This window comes from Pseudophryne corroboree, chromosome 6 (genome assembly GCF_028390025.1).
Source record: "Pseudophryne corroboree isolate aPseCor3 chromosome 6, aPseCor3.hap2, whole genome shotgun sequence".
In the NCBI taxonomy this organism is placed as follows: Eukaryota; Metazoa; Chordata; class Amphibia; order Anura; family Myobatrachidae; genus Pseudophryne; species Pseudophryne corroboree.
In genome coordinates, this window is record NC_086449.1 from 746,051,771 (window position 1) to 746,073,193 (window position 21,423).

At 43.1% G+C, this 21,423-nt stretch overlaps 1 protein-coding gene across 7 annotated transcripts in view; it reads left to right on the forward strand.

Moving 5' to 3' along the window:
* CALD1 (caldesmon 1) overlaps positions 1-21,423 on the forward strand; it is a 267,520-nt gene that overhangs the window by 95,010 nt on the left and 151,087 nt on the right. For 6 of the 7 annotated variants that reach the window (XM_063928507.1, XM_063928506.1, XM_063928510.1 and 3 more), the window contains one exon: positions 1,841-1,939. The exons of the other annotated variant lie outside the window; for it this stretch is intronic. The gene's annotated coding sequence lies outside the window, so the exon portion shown is untranslated. The remainder of the gene's footprint in view (positions 1-1,840; positions 1,940-21,423) is intronic. 7 annotated transcript variants of the gene reach the window in all.

A 21,423-nucleotide genomic window follows, 5' to 3' on the forward strand; every position in this document is an offset into this window, starting at 1 on the left:
TCAACTGGGTCGTTTCCTGCATTTCCTGCAAACAGGACTATCTATGGGCCTAAAATTAGGGTCCATTAAGGTTCAAATTTCGGCCCTGTCAATATTCTTCCAAAAAGAACTGGCTTCAGTGCCTGAAGTTCAGACGTTTGTCAAAGGGGTACTGCATATACAGCCTCCTTTTGTGCCTCCAGTGGCACCTTGGGATCTCAATGTAGTGTTGAGTCTCCTAAAGTCACATTGGTTTGAACCACTCACCACTGTGGAATTAAAATATCTCACATGGAAAGTGGTCATGCTGTTAGCCCTGGCTTCAGCCAGGCGTGTCTCAGAATTGGCGGCTTTATCATATAAAAGCCCTTACCTAATTTTTCATTCAGACAGGGCAGAACTGAGGACTCGCCCTCAATTTCTCCCTAAGGTGGTTTCAGCGTTTCACATGAACCAGCCTATTGTGGTGCCTGCGGCTACTAGGGACTTGGAGGACTCCAAGTTGCTGGACGTAGTCAGGGCCCTGAAAATATATGTTTCCAGGACGGCTGGAGTCAGAAAATCTGACTCGCTGTTTATCCTGTATGCACCCAACAAGCTGGGTGCTCCTGCTTCTAAGCAGACGATTGCTCGTTGGATTTGTAGTACGATTCAGCTTGCACATTCTGTGGCAGGCCTGACACAGCCAAAATCTGTCAAAGCCCATTCCACAAGGAAGGTGGGCTCATCTTGGGCGGCTGCCCGAGGGGTCTCGGCTTTACAACTTTGCCGAGCAGCTACTTGGTCAGGGGCAAACACGTTTGCTAAATTTTACAAATTCGATACCCTGGCTGAGGAGGACCTGGAGTTCTCTCATTCGGTGCTGCAGAGTCATCCGCACTCTCCCGCCCGTTTGGGAGCTTTGGTATAATCCCCATGGTCCTTACGGAGTTCCCAGCATCCACTAGGACGTCAGAGAAAATAAGAATTTACTTACCGATAATTCTATTTCTCATAGTCCGTAGTGGATGCTGGGCGCCCATCCCAAGTGCGGATTGTCTGCAATACTTGTATATAGTTATTGTTACAAAAATCGGGTTGTTTATTGTTGTGAGCCATCTTTTCAGAGGCTCCTACGTTTATCATACTGTTAACTGGGTTCAGATCACAAGTTGTACGGTGTGATTGGTGTGGCTGGTTTGAGTCTTTCCCGGGATTCAAGATCCTTCCTTATTATGTACGCTCGTCCGGGCACAGTATCCTAACTGAGGCTTGGAGGAGGGTCATAGGGGGAGGAGCCAGTGCACACCAGCTAGTCATAAAGCTTTTACTTTTGTGCCCAGTCTCCTGCGGAGCCGCTATTCCCCATGGTCCTTACGGAGTTCCCAGCATCCACTACGGACTATGAGAAATAGAATTATCGGTAAGTAAATTCTTATTTATGCTGGCTTTATCTATACAATTATTGTGTAAGGTCTGTGCTGTCTGGGATATGCATTTGCAGTGGAGTCCGGGATGTCCCTCCAAGGGCTTCCACTAAGTATGGCCGCTGGTGTGTTTACCATCGATGGGGAAATGGTAAGTAGCCGTCGATTGTTGCAAATTATGCAATGGATGAGCATAGGTGGTTTCACCAACCGATGGTCATCCCTGATCTTTCACTGATTGCCCTCCTCTTAATCTGGCCCTGAACAGACTCCTTCTGTAGATGATAGGTTTTCTTAAAAAACTGCAATTGCTCACGTTTTACCTCACACATTTTCAGTATTATCTTAGCAGCCTAACTAAAAAAACTCCATACAACTGAATGTATTGCCAATATGTGTAGTTAGTTATTCACCTGACAAAAAGACTTTATCTCTGCCCTTATTCTGTTTTACAGTGCTAACAATCACGAGCGCTATATGACTGACTTCTAAGCATCTGCTACGTCTGATAAATAGGACTTGGGCCTACTGACTGCACATCCTCTTCCTTTCATGTAAGTATGATTCAAATAATTCACTCTGAATTCCTAACGGTGACAGTTTCTTTTGATCAGATATGGATGAACATTAATATTGAGAACATGGCATTCAGTTTTCGACCTATAATCCCTCAAAGCATTCACATATTTACCTCAGGAATGATGAGCGAGTTATTCGGTGGGATTTTGTATGAATGCTTGATGTCCTCTTTATAATATATTAGATATGATCACAGAGCACATTTTATGTTTGGGGTTTGAGGAATGCCGTAAAGTTCAGCGTCAGTGTTTTATTGATTTTGTCGCAATAAATAAGTAATTTCTTCAGAAAGATAGTGTACAGTGAATGCTCTATAGTCGTTTTGTGGCCAGTAGCGTTAAAGGAGTGTTTTTGTTTGTTATTTCTTTTAATTAACTGAACTAAGCATGTTGGGATCATTTTACTAAGATGGGAGTTCTATTTAAGATAGGATGTTGCCCATAGCAACCGATCAGATTCCACTTCTCATTTATCTAGCAGCATCTAGAAGACAATACCTGAAATCTGATTGATTGCTATGGGCAACATCCCATCTTAAATAGAACTCCCATCTTAGTAAATTTGCCCCGTTGTGGCTGATTCTGCATTGGGAGCGAAGCAAAACAGCAGGTAAATTTGCACCTTGGTAAAACCAAGGTGGTGTAGATGTAACATGTGCAGAGAGTTAGATTTAGGGATGGCAATCGACCATCAATGATTCAAAATCATTGATGGTCTATGGCAGTTGTTGAATACGTTTGCCGTCGATGAGGAAGAACCAGATGGTTTCCTGCCAACTATGGTAAAGAGCAACCAGCTAGTTTTTTTTTATACAGTGTGTCGGGATGCAGAGCATAGCGTCACCCCCAGACACCTACAAAGTCCCGCCCCCAGTCACTGATTGGCCCGCAGTCCATTCCATAGTAAAGAAGGGATGATCATCGGTGGGTGAAACCATTGATGGTTCCCTAACAGATAGTTTTACACCATTGATGTTATCCATCAATTGTACCATCAGTGGATAACCCACCGATGGCCATCCCTAGTTAGATTTGGGAGGGGTGTGTCCAAACAAACTGAGGGGTAGATGTATTAAGCCTGGAGAAGAAATAAAGAAGTGATAAAGCAGTGATAAGTGGAAGGTGATAACTCACCAGCCAGTAAACTGTCAATTCACATATTGGAGTTGATTGGCTGGTGCGTTATCACCTAGCACTTATCACTGGTTTATCACTTTTTTTATGCCTTCTCCAGGTTAATACATCTGCCCTATTATTCTAAATTGCTGTGTAAAACTGATACTGTACTGCATTTGTGGGCTAAAGCTGTCAGTATTTACCCTGCAAGCAAAACACAAATACATGTATTTGCCCCCCTTGCAATATAACATGGTCTGTTCAGGTGCACAGTTGCTTTTTTTCCTTTACAAACTTCGTCTGACATAGGGCCTAATTCAGACCTGATCGTAGCAGCAAATTTGTTAGCAGATAGACAAAACCATGTGCACTGCAGGGGGTGGGGGGGGGGGGGGGCAAATATAACGTGCAGAGAGAGTTACACTCGGGTGGGGTGTGTTCAAACCGAAATCTAAATTGCAGTGTAAAAATAAAGCAGCCAGTATTTACCCTTCACAGAAACAATATTACCCACCCAAATCTAATTCTCTCTGCACATCAGTGCCGTAACTAGGCATTTTAGCGCTCTGTGCAAGAAACGACAGTGGTGCCCCCCCCCCCCCCCCATGTAAGATAGGGGCAGTGCGCGCCGTAGGCGCGTGAAAAATGAATAGGGGCGTGGCTTCACTGGGAAGGGGCGTGGCCACAAAATAATAGCAATTCCTACTACGGTGCACAGTAGTCTACATTATTCAAATTACGCTGCACAGTAGCGCCACTACACCAGGTAGAGCCCCTTTTATACATTACAGCAGACAGCGTCCCCCTTTTTTACACATTACAGCAGACAGTCTCCCTTTTAACACATTGCGGCAGCCATTCCCCCTTTTTACACATTGCGGCAGACAGCGTCCCCTTTTTTACACATTACAGCAGACAGCGTCCCCGTTTTTACACATTACGGCAGACGGTGTCCCCCTTTATACACATTGCGGCAGCCAGTCCCCCTTTTTATACATTGCGGCAGCCAGGCCCCCTTTCTACACATTGCGGCAGCCAGGCCCCCTTTTTACACATTGCGGCAGCCAGTCCCCCTTTTTACACATTGCGGCAGCCAGTCCCCCTTCTTACACATTGCGGCAGCCAGGCCCCCTTTTTACACATTGCGGCAGCCAGGCCCCCTTTTTACACATTGCGGCAGCCAGGACCCCTTTTTACACATTGCAGCAGCAAGGACCCCTTTTTACACATTGCGGCAGCCAGGCCCCCTTTTTACACATTGCAGCAGCCAGGCCCCCTTTTTACACATTGCGGCAGCCAGGCCCCCTTTTTACACATTGCGGCAGCTAGGCCCCCTTTTTACACATTGCGGCAGCCAGGCCCCCTTTTTACACATTGCGGCAGACGGTGTCTCCCTGAGAGAGAGAGAGATAGAGAGAGAGAGAAAGAGATATATACTTACCATCTCCCCGCTGGCAGTCAGGCTCCTCGTTCAGGTCCCTCGGTGCAGGCAGGTGAGAAGGAGGAGGAGGGAGGGGGAGCAGGGAGCCGCAGCAGCGTTATGTCATTGGTAGTAAGCGCCGCTGCAGCATCCCCCTCTCCTTCCGTATTGGCTGCCCGGCGCTGCTGTGGATGCTGGGATGGAGGAACCGCATCCCAGCATCCACAGCAGCGCCGGGCAGCCAATACAGAAGGAGAGGGGGATGCTGCAGCGGCGCTTACTACCAATGAAATAGCGCTGCTGCGGCTCCCTGCTCCCCCTCCCTCCTCCTCCTTCTCCGCTGCCCGGTGCGGCTGCAGACTTCTCCCTCCACAGCGCGGCGCACGGCGCAGACTTAGAGGCGGCATGTAATGAGTCAATTTGACTCATTACATGCCGCTGGCCGTGCGCCCTCAGGGCAACTGCGCTGTGTGCCAAGCCCACTTGGCACACACGTAGTTACGGCCCTGCTGCACATGTTATATCTGCTCTCCCTGCAGTGCACATGGTTTTGCCCATCTGCTAACAAATTTACTGCTATGAGCAGGTCTGAATTAGGCCCATAGAAAGATGTAGCATGCAAAGCAATTGATTATTGCCACCTAGTGCATACCCGACTATTTTCCCTGAATATCCCAGATATTTTGACATTTCCCAAGAGAATAGACCAGCCACCCAGATAAAGACAAGTGGATGACCTGTAGAAAACCATGAAAAGTGGCAAATCTCCTGCTGGACACTCCAAGTGATAGCCCTGACCTAGAATATGTGCCACACATTTATAAAAAGAGTTGGATTTAAGTTAAAAAGTTTGTATTCTAAAGCAATTCTACACTCATCATATTAAGTATGGTTGCTGAGGGACACACGTGAGTTCTACTACTACAAGAATAATAGCAGTGTATTGTGCTGAGCTGAAGTCTTCGTCATAGCACATCTAGAGTAATAATGTGAGATTGTTCAAGAACGCACTGTTGCAGTAGCCTCCTGCGTGTCCTTTAGCGTAAACTACATTCTACTGTAATTCTTTATATAGATGGTCAACAGTTGAGGGTTGTGAACTGCTGGAAAAACAACTTCCCAAAAAAACAGAGTATAATACATCTCTGACTAATGTGCATCTATTTTCGTGCCATTTTCAACTTTTTAATTTTTAATTTTTATTCTTTATTCTAGACAAGGCAATCTTTTCTTTGATATCAACAGCTTATCCTCTTTTTTGCTTCCGTTTTTGGAACTTTCTAGATAACGCAGACAAACGGTCCCATTTCTGTATATCCGTAGATTTCAATGATTGTTTTTTTAGTTGCTAGGTTCTAAAGAGATACCTGGTCCAGCCCAACCACTAGTTATAATTATGTTAGAACCTTCAACGATCTGGATACATTAGGCCCTGCCGTGACCCTCACAAGCCACGCTCCCTTGTCCCCATTCTACTAATTTTTGTCCCAATAAATGCGAGGGTAGCAGTCAAGATCCAGGCAGTTGGGATTCCAACAGTCAGAATACCAACTGCAGGTTGGTAGGTTTAGGGGTAGGTTAAAAATACTGTGATCCGTTGGGATTCTGACTGTTAGGATCCTGCTGTCGGCATTCCGATTGTCAGGGTCACGACAGCTGGGATTTTGTACCCAACCCAAATGCCGTACTCCTTTGTGCACAATAAATTTAGGATGTCAATGTAAACAGACAGGACTTTTGGGAGCCATGCCCCTAATGTGGACTCATATAGGATATTAATTTTATATTAACTGTATTATATTAATATTACATTTATTATATTTTGATGTCATTGTCACGATACTAGTAACAACAGTTTTAAGTACATCCAACTGGCTTCTAAAATCAGTTTTACAAGTGGCGTTGTTCAATGTTCTTTCAGACTAGGGGCCTGGTGTCTAGCTTTTAGTTTCCCTTTATTACCAAATATAGAGAAAAGACTTTAAGGAAATGGCAACTCCTGCTTAATTGTCACAGGTCAAGCTTCTGCTATTTTTCTGACATTTTTGATGTTTTACCCTATGCCCATTTTAAGCGTGATATGGTGTATATACTTCCTTTGTTTTATGGCAGAAAGTGACTATTTAATTACGTTAAAGGGTAGAACTGCACTCATCCTATTTCAAGTATTGTTTAGTGACCTTCAAAATATATTGTAAATGATTATCAGTATTTAAATCTTGGCAGAAAAAAAAAAGTTTGATTTAAACTCAGGATGACTTTTTCCAGACACCCCAAACAAATGAACTGTCATCTTTGAATTCCTGATCCTTTAGAAAGGGTAAGAGCAGAGGCCACATTGCTTTCATAGCTCTTTCTTCAACGATTGGATACCATATGGGACCCTAGGAGACAATTAATTGTTACTTCTGCAACATATAATAGCTCTGGGAATTTCCTCTGTATTTGACTTTCCATATTGCCATGCCCTGTGCACATGTGCAAAATTATAGTGGGTGGGAGAGGTGCCACTGCTATGGGGCCCAGAGGCTTAGGGGGGCCTGGACCCAGGTTATATAGTTGCATTCCAGTTTCCCAGATTTACCTGCTTAAGCAATTGGGTCTGATCCATTGGGAGGGCACTGTAATCTGTCATAATCTGATCTGCTCAGTATAAGGGGAAGGGTACTATAATTTTGCATAATAAGAACTGGGGTACTTTAATGTGGCACAATATGACATGGAGGCACTTATGTTGTTACATAATATGAACTGGGGCACTGTAACATAATTTGGCCCCCAATGTGGCACAGAGTGTACAGGGGGCACTGTATTGTGGCATAATGTGAATTGGGGCACTGTAATGAAGCACAATATGAAGTGAAGGCACTAGTGTGACATAAAATGAACAAGAGGCACTGTAATGTGGCATAATATGAACTGGAGACACTATGTCATAATGTGAATCTGAGGTACTGTGTTGTATAATGTGTACAGGCAGCCCTGCACTGTGACAAAACGTGAACTAGGGCACTACTATTGGGCATAAAATAAAGTAGGTCACTACTATGGGGAATAATATTAACTAAGGTACTGCTATGGTTCAGAAAATAAACTAGGGCACTATTATGGAGCATAAAATTAACAACTGCTGTGGAGAGGTGTCTCTCTAGAAGAATTTGGACTGGGGCCCCTTCAGTATGTTGCTATGGGGCCCACAAAGTTCTGGTTAAGCCCGTGCCCTTGCACTTCTACTTAGATTTTCCCCTCAAGTATCTACTGGAGGAGAGGTATGAGAAATATGTGTCAGGCATAGGCAAATATGTGTTTGACAGTAGAATCATACTATTGCTCTGTGTTGTTGGGGGATACTCAGTCCACTCAGACTGCGACATCCTGCTGAAGGCCTTCTGTTATTGCACTGTCCCAGTCAATAAGTGCAAACTCTCCTGACATATTCACACACATAGATATGTTACTGCCGCAAACAAGATCAACAAAGCTCATATACTGAAATACTCTGTGCACCTGTGAATACTCTGATTATTGTACTGACCACACTTACACTTCCTAACCTTGACTGTGTTATTGGGAAAATGGTGCATACGCACAAGAGAGCAAACGCTCTGGCACAGTGTCAATCGCATGTTGCCATCTAGTACAGGTTGAGTATCCCATATCCAAATATCCGAAATACGGAATATTCCGAAATACGGACTTTTTTGAGTGAGAGTGAGATAGTGAAACCTTTGTTTTTTGATGGCTTAATGTACGCAGACTTTGTTTAATACACAAAGTTATTAAAAATATTGTATTAAATGACCTTCAGGCTGTGTGTATAAGGTGTATATCAAACATAAATGAATTGTGTGAATGTAGACACACTTTGTTTAATGCACAAAGTTATAAAAAATATTGGCTATAATGACCCTCAGGCTGTGTGTATAAGGTGTATATGTAACATAAATGCATTCTGTGCTTAGACTTAGGTCCCATCACCATGATATCTCATTATGGTATGCAATTATTCCAAAATACGGAAAAATCCGATATCCAAAATACCTCTGGTCCCAAGCATTTTGGATAAGGGATACTCAACCTGTATATTACTGAGACGATTGTGCCGCATAGTGGGTGAAACACAATTCCGGACACCAATTATATATGATCTGGGTGCAGACCCAGAGGCCGTTGACACCCTGTACACATAGCCATGATAACATTGACGTACTAAGCCTTGGAGAGAGATAAAGTGGTCAGAGATAAACTACCAACCAATCAACTCCTGTCATTTTTTAAACATAGCCTGTAGCATGTCAGCTAGGATCTGATTGGCTGGTACTTTATCTCTCTACACTTTTTCTCTCTGCAAGGCTTAGTCCATCCCCCCCTCCCCCACCCGCATTGCAGCATGTGTGGCCTACCACCTAATATGCCCCTAAACCGTGAGAAAACACATAAAAACACCATATTGTACCTCACAACTTTGAGTGATCCTGGTCAATATGCTCACACCAGAGAGGGCATGGCCTTGTGGCTAGGGGGGTGGTTACGCTGGAAGTGCCACAATCGCCAGCCACACTCCTGTTTTCATCACTGTGGGATCATGCCCCGCACCCTGTGAGCTGCCCCCTGTCTCTCTCTCTCCTGTGGAATAGACGCTGGGCGCATGCGCACAACATCTATTCACTGCTGCTGTGCAAGCTGAGCAGCAAGTGAGAGATGGTTACCCAACTGCCCCCACCGTGGGACACTGTGGCCCATGGGTGGGACAGTGGACAACCCCCGATAAAGGGACTGTCCCTCCATAATCAGGACAGTTGGGAGCATAGCCAGATTAAGGGGGGGATGCAGGGCATACTGTACCCCGGGCCCCCAGAATGTGAGGACAGTATGCAGTGAAGGCAGAGACACAGGAGTATCATCTTTCATGATCTACTGATAGACCTTTCCGACCAGAGGAGCGATAGGAGGGTGGAGAGAGCTGGAAGTGACCCAGGGATCCCAGCTTTTCCTCTTCCCTGCTGGGGTGTCTGAGTGTTGTGTAAACTGTTATGCAACTAAACCATTTGGGTCTAAAGATAGATACACACAGAGAGTCCTCCTGAGTCCTGTCCCAGTGTGTAAGTAGTACAGAGGTTGCTGCTATTCTTGCATGTGACAAAATAAATTATTTTATTTTTCTATGTGTATTTTAAGGTTAAGTTATCTTTGTTCCACTACAAGAAAATTTCATATAATAGTTGTCTTTCAATTAAGTGGAGCTATAAACAGTACCCAGCCATTATTAAACTATAGTTTAAAACTAATATACACATTTGGTTTAAATTTAATATGCACAAGCCATACCTCCCAACATGACCCATTCCAGGAGGGACAGCATGCTCTCTACCTGGACTTCCTTCTTAATTTATGATTGCAATCACTGTGTTGAAATACCTTTCTTATAAATTAAATAGTTCTTTCAGTGTCCATTTTTCTGAAGCCATCTCCTCTTCGCTACCTCTTTCAGTTGGAGTACCGTAGAGCTCAGTCTTAGGTCCTCTGCTTTTCTCAATCTATACCTAATTTCTTGGCAAACTAATCAGCTCTTTTGGATTTCAGTATCATTTGTACACAGATGATACTCAAATCTACCTATTCTCACCTGATTTGTCTCTATCTGTATTGGGCCGGGTCACTGAATGCCTCTCTGCCATTTCATTTTGGATGTTATCTCGCCACCTCAAACTTAATATTTCCAAAACAGAATTCATTATATTTCCACCGGCCAATAGCAGTTACCAAGCTGATATTTCTATTACTGTTGAGAACTCTACAATCAACCCTACACCACAAGCTCGCTGCCTAGGTGTCATACTTGACTCAGAACTGTCCTTTGCTCCCCACATACAATCTGTCTCAAAATCATGTTACATGCATCTAAGAAACATATCTAAAGTATGATCATACCTTACACAAGACACTGCTAAAACCGTAATCCATGCTCTCATTATCTTCCTAATTGATTATTGCAATAGTCTCCTAGCTGGTCTTACTAAGAAGAAACTCTCACCATTACAATCCATTCTGAATGCAGCTGCGAGGCTAATATTCCTCGCTAGACGTTCATCGTCTGCAGACCCACTCTGTCAGTCCCTTCATTGGCTACCTGTAGTCTACCGTATTCTATATAAAATACTGTTACTTACACACAAGGCTATTAACCATACTACACCAACATACATCTCTTCGCTTATCTCAAAATATCTCCCAACCCGGCCCCTTCGCTCTTCACAAGATCTACGTCTCTCATCCACACGATTACAGGACTTTCTTCGGGCTACACCAACTCTGTGGAATGCTCTAGCACTTACAATAAGACTCTCCGCTAGTCTTCAAACCTTCAAGCGTTCCTTGAAAACTCACCTATTCAGACAAACTTATCAAATTCCAGAAACGCTCACATTACCTTCATAGCTTTCATATCCAATTATCTCCCCACAGTACAGTCAACACTTATCCTCACATATTTTCTTTCTTCAGTCTCCTTTCCTCTTGACCCTGGTTCATCACTGCTGTGATGAGATATCATGCAGCCCACCAAGAACCTTTACAATCTGGTCGACAACTATGCAATAGATAGCACCTATCCTCGTGTATCAATGCCTATTTCCCCATAGATTGTAAGCTTGCAAGCAGGGCCCTCCTACCTCTATGACTGTTTGTTTTTACACAGTTTTGTCTTCTAATTGTGTCTAGTTGTAAAGCGCAACGGAATTTGCTGCGCTATATAAGAAACTGTTAATAAATATAAAAATAAATAAATAGTTCAACACAGGTGACGCCAAGAATATATTAAGAAGGAAGTCCAGGTAGAGAGCATTTTGTCCCTCCTGGAATGGGACATGTTGGGAGGTATACACAATCTAATATACACACCCCACCATCTACCGGGCCCCCCCTGTCTTAAGTGCCCCGGACACCCACAAGGCTTAATCCGGCCCTGGTTGGGAGGTATGAAACACTACTTTCCCTATAATACTTTTATTACATTATTATGCTGCTGATGCTAATTTCACCACCTGTGCTCCTTGAACACACAACTTAGATACAGCTCATATGTATACAAAACGCCTGTATCCGTGGTTCACAAAAGTTGTTGTCCTTAAAAAAAAACAGGAAAAAAAAACCAACACAATTTTGTCTGCCTGTGAGAAAAATGGAAATTGGTAAACTATGAACATTCTTTTCCCATTACCAGATTATAAAGAGCATTCAATACAAGGATTGTCTAGGGTATGAATAGAGCATAATGCCTAATTCAGTATAACAGTAAGGGGCAGCTTCAATTATATCCTCAAGCTTTAACGCCCGGAGATATTAAATTATAAACTCATTTTGTTGCGTGGAAAGCCATCTTCTAATGCTCATTAACCCATAGATTCCAGCTTAAGTGCCCAAAGCTTTAGGTTTACATTCTCAAGGCGGCCGCAATAAGAGCAAAAATGCCTGCTTATCGCAGATTTCTGTTTGCACCTTAGGAGGGTGAGAATAGAAAACCGCAGTATTGTGTCTGTGGGCTGCAACTGCCATCTGCCCAAAACATCTGTCAGCAAAAATGCTGTTTATCACGATTTGTTGAATGAAGTTGTCAATAAAGTTATATCAACAGGGCCGGTTCTAGCCCTTTTGGCGCCCCGGGCGGAAAATAGGGGCATGGCTACACACAGGGGGCATGGTAAGTTACGCCCCCTGTAGAGTTGTGCCCCCATTTGTGCCCCCTGTAGGAGTAGCGCGCTTACACCAAAAAAAATGAATACTATCCCCGCTACTGATTTCCGACCGCTGTAGACCTCCGCCGGCGCCGCTCCTCTCGGATCTATGGGAGAGACGTCATGACGTCTCTCCCATAGCACAGCATAGATAGACACTAGAGGTCAATTATGACCCCTAGCGTCTGTGTCAGTCCCACAATGCTGTGCGGTGCGCGATGACGTCATCGCGCACTGCACAGCAAAGGTCCTCTCCACGAAGGGAAGCTAGACTGGTAGCGTCTGGTTCCCTTCACAGCGGGGGACCAGCGGGGCAGCGGGGGGCACAGTAGCAGATCTTGCCATGGTGCGGAGCCATCCGGATGGCGCCGGCGCCCTCCGGATGGCACCGGCGCCCTCCGGAAGGCAGCGCCCCGGGCAAAAGAAAGTCCTGCTTGCCCGTGGCAAGATCCGCTACTGCTTATCAATACAAAATGTACAAACTGTTGATCTACACGTTATGTTTTTAATTGAACCTGAGGCTCAGAATGACACGTTGGGGTATATTTACTAAAAGTCGATTTGGATTGATGTTGATCGATTTTTTTGTCGATGTTGGGTAGATTTTTAAGCGATTTTGTGTTTCAGGATCTAAATCACACATTTACTTAAAAAAAAAAAAATATTTCAAAAATCATTTACTAGTAAATGTGGGACTTAGGGGTATATTAACTAAAAATCGATCTGGGTTGATGTTTGGATGACTTTGTATTTCAGGGTCTAAATCCCGCATTTACAAAGATATGATTTTTGACTTTTTTTTTTTTAAACAATGTAAAAAATCATCTGTTAATAAATGTATGATTATGGGTAGGATGTACTAAAGTGAAAATGCGGTAAAACACAGTTTTCTGGGTTTTTACCGCATTTTCGTATGTATTCGTCACGCAGAAGCCTATAGGGCCTCTTGTGCAATGATATGTGGAGAGGGTTCCATCACGGAACATTCCTAGAATACACCACGGCCGCCGCTGGTCTGCGCATGCGCAGATCGACTCCCGGGTCATAGACCCGGAAGTCCAGCAGCTGCAGAGCATTGCGAAGGACAGTTCCTTTCGCAAGAGTTGTCCTTCGCAACACTAATCACATACGGTAGTACATATGCGATTAGTGTTGGCGCGATCTGTGGTGGCATGTACCGCAACAGGTTGGTACATCCTGCTCTTAGAACTTGATAAACAAAATCGATTAAAAAATTTACCTAACATCGACCAAAATCGACTTTTAATATTTTTGTAAATATAGTATACCTAGTTTTGTAAACACTTTTTTTTTAATGAAAGTTAATTATCTATATATATATATATATATATATATATATATAAGTTTCAGATATTTCTATAGAAAACATGATAAAACATTTTTATTATTGAACTTTATTTGAAAACTATATCCTTATGTAGTTAAAAAAAAAATTTCCTCCAGAATACATGTGGTTTTAATTTAAACTTTGTTTACTCAACTTTTTTCCTCTTGACCTAAATCCATGTTGTTACTATTAAAACTTTCAACATATTTGCCTTCGTACTCAGACAAAACTGAGGCAGTAGGTAAAAGACAGAATTCTTCCTAGTCCTCTCTCCCCCACCACCTCATTTTCTCAGGGGTGTCTGCGTGCCTTCATTAACTGCGTTCTAAGTCTGTACAGCAGTAAAACAAAAGTTAATACACATATGCCTGACTACCTTCAGCTATGTTCGGCATGGGGGAGCTTGCTCATGTTTAGAAAAGTATTGCAAGGTTCAGCAACATGTTAAATAATTTGAAATTGTGTCAAACATATTATGTTCCCACAAGCAATAGCGATGATAATTTTAGACGAGGGAATTTTTGCCAAAAGCACATGCCTGCAGAAGTTTGGCAGAGAAGCCTGACTTCGTGAAAATGCTGGAGACATTTTGAAAAAAAAAAATTCTGAAATCTTTGGTTTTTTTTGTTCTCACCAGCTGAGACTTTTATTTCCTTTGTAGCTTAAATAAACAAACAATTCTGTGAGAAACGGCGAGTCGAAGATGACAGCCAATCAATACTTGACTGTAATATTTAATGATGTGATGCGAAGCATAGTTCCCAACACTCTAAATGGCTCAGATAAAATAGACAAAGACCCAGATTGATCACGCGGTGAGAAACACTCGTATCAGGGGATCAGTGGAAAGTTTTGAGATTTCAACATGACACTAAAAACAAGTTGATACAGATCTCCTTAGCCATAAATGATAGCATTAGGGACAACAGGGAAAACTGACGTCCCTTGGCCCCAAATTGACCTAAAATATTCACTTTCCTCCATTCACCATTAGCGTTCCTTTTCTCGCGAAGTCATAAGCTACCCACATACAGATATCTGCCATATTGCTCTTTATTGCCTAAAATTACTTTAAGCTCATTGGCTGATGTATCTCCTTGCAACTATAGCATTTAACAGTCTAGAGCCGTGAAGCGTTTTCGGGGTGGCTCTGGGGAAACAGGGGTTAAAAAAATGGAAGCAGGAGGCTTCCTTAGTTTCTGCGACCGCACACTAATTGCAGTGCGATCGCAATTAGTGCGTGGTCGCAGCTGGTGGGCAGCAGGTAGCATGCTGGGCGGCTTTGCCCTGCTATGGGTGACCCCCAGCATGCGATTAAAAGAGTAGCAGATTCTGCTGCTTACGGAATTAGGCCCACAATACAGTAAATGACCAGATAGAGCATGTAAGTACCCAGGTAGATTAGTGCATCAGCACTGCATAGCGAAGGCATTTAGATTTTTATTTTTGTACTACGATTTATTGTAAAATCACTTTTAAGACACTGTTGGTTCAATTTAAGGTGATTTGCATAAAGGGGTGTGTCTTCACCATTTGCAACCAATTGCACACAGTCATCACTATCAACTTTACACCTGGGTCAGAGCAACGTCCATTTAGACCTCTCCAGAGGGTTGCGTTTGTGATTAGTCTCAATTTGAAAATACACACCCACATTACTCCCTTATACCCCTTTCAGATCTCCAATGCCGGATTCCACCCAGGAATTGGAAACGGGTCCTTCCCGGGTGGGATCCGGCATTGGAGCCTCTGCGCTGGCTTTCCCACCCGGCAGTCAGTTGCCATAGCGATGGGGGGCGGAGCCATGCCGCCTCTCCCTATGTAGTAAATGGGTCTCGGGTGAATCCGTTTACGCTGCCTCTGACCCGGTATTCAACTCGGGAATAACCCTTTTTATTACCCGGGAATTCTCATGGGGCCTTTTCACATCGCACACTGACCCGTGTCGACCAGGCAATATGCCGGGTGGATACCGGGTTATTTTTGCGATGTGAAAGGGGTATTGCTGTACTTTCGCTGAGACTGCACATCCACTGCCATCTCCTGCACACCCATTCCTACGACTCCACTTCCTTAGTGGAGTCTCCACTTCCTAGTCCCAGTCTCAGCCAAATGGTCACACAAGGTTGCAAGTCCAGTTGGAGAATAAAAAAATACATATATTGCCAAAAGCCGCACATGCGCAGTTTGAAGAATTGCAGCATGAGACAAAAACATAGCGTTTCAGTCACACTCTGAATAAAGCCTAGTATGTGGTTGCTATGGGTTACAGAACCTTTTCTAACGTTTTATTTAATGTTTCTTAGGTTTTATGGATGTTTTCTAGATGGAGGAGGGTTGCTATTGGTGGTTGTTAAAGTTAAAGATAGGCATAGATAGGTGTGTGTAGAATACTTCCATGACTCCCAACTCTTATGCAGGCAAAATTGGGACAAAATAAGCCCAGCTCTCTATCTGATCAAGTCACTCCCACAATTTACACACGATATTCATAAACCTTGTGGGCAGTGCCGCCTCCTGTCAAGGCCCCACCTGCTTTAAATGCCCCACCTTTTTTCCCCTTATGTTCTACAAATCTAGTCAGTCTTGCCAAAACTAGGACTATTCGGAGACATAAATTAGTTCCATACGAAGGCAAATCTACTTTTTTTTATTTTTGTTCATAGTGGTATTGTAGGTCCCATAGCAGTCGTCAACTGTGCAGAAAAAAAATACAGTTGTCATATTTCTAGTACAGTTTAGAGAATTAAAACAAGGTTCCTATAGATTACAACACCTTTGCCCCAGTCACCAATGCCCCAGTTTTCATAAATACTGTATCTCCCGGTGAGTTCTTTTCTGGTGGGTGCTATGCTTCATTGTGATGTTTACTAATGAAGCTTAGAATTTGAGAACAAGTGCCTGCTCGCTACAGGTTACAGCACAAGGTGATTACACATTATTAATTATGTCATTTTGGCAGTGTAGTTTGGGGCCTATAGGCATGAGGAATGAATGAATAAACATTGCCTTGTTTGTGAAGTTCTACTTAAAATGTTGGTGTTATACATATAATATTCATAGTAAAAGGAAGGATAAAAGTATAATGTAAAGCTTGGGTCCAAGAAATTCTTTGACACGGACTTGAGGTTTGGAAAGAAGTAAAAAAAAAAGCTACATTCATGATATTCATAATATAGGAATAATAATTATAACAATAATAATAACAATTTATATATATATATATTTATATATATATATATATATATATACATACAGTATGTGTATTCTGTATTGATTTATATTTAACTACGCTGTATTAAAATTTGAGAATAAATGAATTAGACCAGCTTTAAGCTTTAGAAGTGGAGGATTGCAGCGAGTCTATAATAGTATGTAAAAGACAACAATGATTATGCAGGTCGGGATTTCCTGTCTATAAACACTCCCTACATCTTGCCAAAGAGACCTCATGAATAGGAAATATCCCTACTCAGTTTCCCTAACAGGCGCACGAAGTCTGTTCTAAATTATGCCTTTTATCAACTGCTAAATGAACAACCTTTTCTTTTTTTTTTGGTGAAACATTGTTCTCCGTGTCCGGCCATAAGGGTAATTAGCAAAACAATGAATACTTATAGGCATCTGAAAGATATTTTCTTTCAACTGCAGCTGCTGGACAGAAAGATTAACTGGTATGCTTTATGCAGCAATGGTGACTGGCCTCATTACCAGTCCTACTGTGGAATGTAATAGCTGAAACTATTTTAAAGGGGCATTCCACCTCCCAAAGAGTTCAGCTTATTGAGTAGTTGACTACCCTTCAGGAATGTGCGGGAGGCTCCTGAATTTCAGGGAGCTCTGCTGGACTTCCAAGAGAGGAGAACAACCTTTTGGATCGACACCAACTTCACTGCAAGTCACAGCATTGGTTCTGGCTGCGATGACACCATTCTCCATGTCCTGCCATATGCATCCTCAACCTTCGCCTACTCCCCAGTTTGTCCCGGAGAGCTACAGCAAAATATCAGCAAGTATGGTGTGACCGGATGGGCTTACTCCGCCACCTGGAAAAGATGGGTCTCTGTTCCTGAGTGACTTGAGTGGGCTTACTTTGGCACCCATGGGCTATAGCGATTCCCTACATCATCAGTAGCCGCCTCTTATACCCCTTTCACACTGACAAATATTTACCGGGTTATTGCACATGAACGCGCATCAACCTGGAATTTGCTCAGTGTGTAAGGGTCCTGAAAGAATATCCCTGGTCGATCGTCCCGGCATTTCATCCCAGGTCTCGACCTGGGTTGAAGCCGGAATCGACTCGGGATGCATGCAGTGTGAACGGGTAAGCCGGGTCAAGGCGACCCGGCACCCGTTCTCTGCATAGGAGGAGGCGGTGCTTGGAGATGATTATCTACAAACACCGCCTCCGGTAGCGTCAGCGGGGACGTCACCAACCCGGCAATATGCCGGGTCGGGTCGCAAGTCTAAAGGGGTCACAAGCCGGGTCGCACCTGGGAAGCACCCGTGTACACATTCCCAGGTGCAACCCGGCTATTGTGAATCTGAAAGGGGTATTACTGACTCCTACAACTGCATCTTCAGAGAGTTTAAGCCACTGGACTGGCACCTGGAACCACTTAGTACGAGTGTGGTTGCACTGTTGCAGCACCTCCTGTAAAGTGACGGCTATTTCCCCACTGTTTGCTTACTATTGATTGATTGGCTATTTCAGTTTTGATAATGAGCAGAAAGCAAGTTCGAAAATCCTGGGCTCAAATAGGTCATATAGATGATAAATGATGGTGTAAAAGGATTGGATTGGATAATCCATTATATCGAGAGTGTTCTGTAAGTATACTGTAGGTGTTCTATAAATCTACTCTGTCTATCTATCTATCTATCTATCTATCTATCTATCTATCTATCTATCTATCTATCTATCTATCTATCTATCTATCTATCCATCTATCTATCTATCTGCCCAGGCTCGGGTTATTTCCATGTTTCAAAAATAGGGGTTGGTGGGGGTTGCAATACCTTATCTGACCCAGTGTACGAAAAAATCTAGTCACGGCTCTGATAGAGAGGATATGATAAAAAATATTTAAATATTTCATAAGTAATAATAAGAAGGGAATATTTTTAACATACAGTAAGAGGATTTGTAGAACAAGGAAACGCACTTTGGAACTGGAGTAAGGAAGACTGAAGATAACATATAAAGAACATTTATACAGTAAGGGTGATAGATCCGTGGAATTGTTTCCCAGCAGCGGCAGTTAAAGAATTAAAAAAATGCACAAGACAAACATATTGTTTTTGTTAAGACTTCTTTAGGGAACTCCCCACCATATGCCAATACTTCTTGGGGTTAGCAATGTCATACTTTGGGCTCTATTTATCACAATCCACATTTTTAATTGGGATCTGATAAGATATTTTTTTCACAAGTTCACAAAGTGAAAATGCTAAATTTTCAGGCAAATTTAGCATGTTTCTCCAGCCTGGACACGGGCTACGATAACAGCCTATTCCTGCAAAGAGCTGCAGAGTGTAGCATTGGCGTATGTACTGCACATGCACAGCCATCAACCTGTGCATACGTAAGTGGCGCCAACTCGGCACCCCTCTGTTGTAATATTAGCAAAAAAGAAGCCTATGGTCCAACAATATTATCAGATGGCCTTAGCAACAGGGACCAAGCTACAGGATTGCTTCACATTCCAGAGCTTGGTAAATCTGGCAATTTAGCCGCATATATAGAAATCTAAGTGGGTTGCTTTTTAGGGGACGGAAATAGGGGGATCACGGGATAAATCGTATTTCCTGTAATTTCACTTGAACAAATATGCCCCTTTGACTGAATAGGCACAATTCTGCTTGTTGTAGGTGGGAACGCTAATCAGGGCTGGTGCAAGGTTTTGGGGCACCCTAGGCAGCATCTCACCCAGTGCCCTTGCTACCGCCAATTCATAATGTTCTGTGCATCAGTGTCCCCAATATGCCACACAGCAGAGTCCCAAAATCATAACGTTCCTCATAACGCTGCCCCAATTCATAATATGCCACAGATTTGTGCCACAAATTCAATATATGCCATACAATACAGCTGTATCCCTAGTTCATATTTATGCTACACATCAATGCCTCCAATGCATAATATGCCAGACATTTGTGCCCCATTACATAATATACCACACAGCTGTGCCTCCTATTCATAATTATGACACACAACACCCCCAATACATATCCCAAAAATATGTCCCCCAAATTCTTTATATGCCACATAGCTGTGCCGTCAATACAATAAGCCACACATCTGTGCCCCAAAGACAGCATTCATTAACACCTCCCTCCTCACTAACCCTGACAGCACTCATTAATACATACGCGCTCAAGCCCCCCACCCTCTGCTGGTATAGTGGTGTTTTGTGATTGTAAAGAAACAATGACAATACACAACACAATGCTTGCTGCCACCACTGGCTGTCACACAACATTTGCTATTTGTGGCGCAGATGTATTAAGCTTGGAGAAGTGATAAACCAGTGATAAGTGCAAGGTGATAACGCACCAGCCAATCAGCTCCAATATGTAAATAGACAGTTAGGAGCTGATTGGCTGGTGCGTTATCACCTTGTACTTATCACCGCTTTATCACTTCTCCAAGCTTAATACATCTTCCCCAATATTCTTCTTAACTCAGACCCTGACAGCTTGGCTGCCTTCTCCTCGTCTTCTGCAAAGGAAGAAGAGGAGTTAAGGGAAGGAGAGAGCAAAATAGGGGGCGGGTGCCCACATGTGCTGTGCCGCTGGCAGCCTGGGGTAACGCGACAGAGGCCTCATATTGGCAGTGTCAGTGAGGTCATGTGTGAGGGTAGGTGATGGAGTGACAGAAGTGTCTGCGACTGGTTAGACCCACGGCTGCCTCTAGGGCAAGGTAACAGAAGGATGTCACTTTAAAATATCTTTCATATTTTAGTTTAACGGACTAAGCAGCGTCCTCCAGTGGCATGTGCTCTTAGACAGCTTCCTAATGGTGGTTCCAGCCCTGATGCTTATGCTAAAAAGCTTGCGCATCTCTCAGATTTGCCCATTCATTTCTGCACACTTATTGTATACGCAGCTGGGGATGGGCAGATGTAACAGGGCATCCGCACTGCTCATCATCATCTGTTACTACACGGTTTCTAATTAATGGCGTTCACCATGAGAAAAGGCTCCAATGAATGATACTTTTCTATACGAAAAGACTAAAAGGAGTCTGCTGCTGCAGTCAGAAAAACACCATGGGCCGGATGTAATGACGCCCGTGCGGGATGCCGGCCGAACTCAGACTTTTTGCCGGCACACGGCGTCCTTACATCTATCCCCAGATATGCACTCAGGGGCCACTTTGTTGAATCCACCTTTCTAGTATGCCAAAAAAATAAAACAATAACAGTACAGGATATGTATATATATATATGTATGTATTTATATATATATATATATATATATATATGTATGTATGTATGTATGTATGTATGTATGTATGTATGTATGTATGTATGTGGTCCTTTCTTATTGGTGCTTATTTCAGTTGTAATATACTGTAACTATTGTTTGCTTTTTACAAGAGTGTTCCAGGTTTTGCTGCTGGAAATGTAAAAGTTTGATAGCTTATGTTACTGCGGATGCACCTGAATCACAGGAGAAGTGGAAATAGAACCCTATCTGTTTTGCTTTATTTGGCAGCCAAATGGAAGCTGAAGGTGGTTTTTATGAAAACATCACATCATAAAAATGCCACAGGCCAGGTTGTAGTTTCTACATAATGGTGTCTCAGTACATGTACACATGCTATAGAGGGTTCTGA